General features: G+C 34.8%; 1 protein-coding gene across 1 annotated transcript in view; it reads right to left on the reverse strand.

The window, feature by feature from the left end:
- LOC106465492 (mediator of DNA damage checkpoint protein 1-like) overlaps nt 1-1677 on the reverse strand; it is a 29267-nt gene that overhangs the window by 15066 nt on the left and 12524 nt on the right. The gene's annotated exons all lie outside the window — the stretch shown is intronic.

Consider the following 1677-nt stretch of genomic DNA (forward strand, 5'->3'; position numbering starts at 1 on the left):
CTTTCAGCCGTGGGGGCATTATAATGTGACGGTCAATCCCACTATTCATTGGTAAAAGAATAGTTCAAGAGTTGGTGGTGATGACTAGCTGCCTTCCCTCTAGTCTTACACTGCTAAATTAGGGACGGCTAGCGCAGATAGCCCTCGTGTAGCTTTGCGCGTAAATTTCAAAAAAACAAACAAACAAACAAACCACTCAGTGTACATATATGTGTGTGTGTGTGTTATTTAATATTAATAGTTTTCTTCCCATTTCTTGTTAAAGTATTTAAGAATTTGCTTAAAAGAATTATCAATTCTGTTGATATTTTACGTAGAATCAATTCCCGAGTTTATAAAAAAATAAATTTGCTGTTATTTTGGTAATGTATAATACTTTCGCCACCTGTAGGCTGTTATATGAACTGAACAGGTTTGTATTAAACGGAAAAATTCCTTTCAGTCAGCTTTACACGAATTATCTTTTCAAAATTTTTTTTTTGTGAAAAGTAATATATTCTTGGATAATTTTTATTTGACAAACACGTTTTGTAACCGCTTTAACAGTAAAAATAATTTAATGAGATTTGTTCTTAATTCAAAAAATTGCTTTTATCATTTTTTTATTATTAAATACCTAATTTTTTAAGTAAACGAAATCCGTTAAGATTTTCTCCCTATGTGGCTCAGCAGTAAGTCTGTAGGCTGATAACGCTAAAAATCGGGCTTCATTACCTGTGGTGGGCACAAAGATAGCTCATTGTGTAGCTTTGCGCATAATAACAAACAAACCGTTAAAATTAGCTGTATTTAGAGAACAGACTCAAACACGCTGCGATTCACAGTCTTTTTCTTTATCATAATTATTATGGATTGGAAAGTTTTATTTTGCTCATTTTTTACAGTACAAATCGTAGGTAAAATAAAATCTACTTAAAAGTGCTGTTCTCGACGAGTCGTTGTTTCTTCTATCTTACTTTGACTAGACAGTACTTTTGTGGAAAACTTAATAATTTACCAGAAGCATTGATTAATTATATCAATAAGTTTACGGATTTAGGGCGCTAAAATTCGGGATTAGATTTCCTGCGGTTGATAGATAAAATGTGGATAGCCTGTTGTGTAGCTCTGCTCAAAAAACCCTATAATAAATTTTTTCAGCTCCGAGTTCTTTATCAAGCACAAACTTTTAACTTAAAGCTCCGTCATATAATTCCAGTTTTGGATTCAGGAGATCAAAACCTTTCGACTGATGTATTTGATCACGCCCAAGGTTTGATAGATTAATTTACTCTAATTCTGCCTAAAGGAATTTCAAGTGCCGCGGCTATTGAGGATTCCCTCTTGTTTTATCTCAACTTTCGCACAGAAAGTTTATGTTCTCTGCGTGAACATGTACTGCTGCTACTATAGGTTGTTTTTGATATGATTGAATAACGTTGATAGTTTCTTTTAATTTTAGGTTTAATGTGAAAGTCTCCCAAACCTGAACATTCCTCAAACTGAAAATTACGTCAATTAGACCAAACATTTTAGTTAACACTTTCGTCGTATAAACTCTAGAATCAGAGTCGAGCGTTACTCAATGGTTATCTTACTGGGCTCTGGTTGTTCTGGTCCTATATTCGCGTCCCTTTACTGCCGGCCCGGCATGGCCAGGTGGTTAGGGCGCTCGACTCGCAATCTGCGGGTTCGTAT

The sequence above is a fragment of the Limulus polyphemus genome, unplaced genomic scaffold (assembly GCF_000517525.1).
Source record: "Limulus polyphemus unplaced genomic scaffold, Limulus_polyphemus-2.1.2 Scaffold1961, whole genome shotgun sequence".
NCBI classification, from domain to species: domain Eukaryota; kingdom Metazoa; phylum Arthropoda; class Merostomata; order Xiphosura; family Limulidae; genus Limulus; species Limulus polyphemus.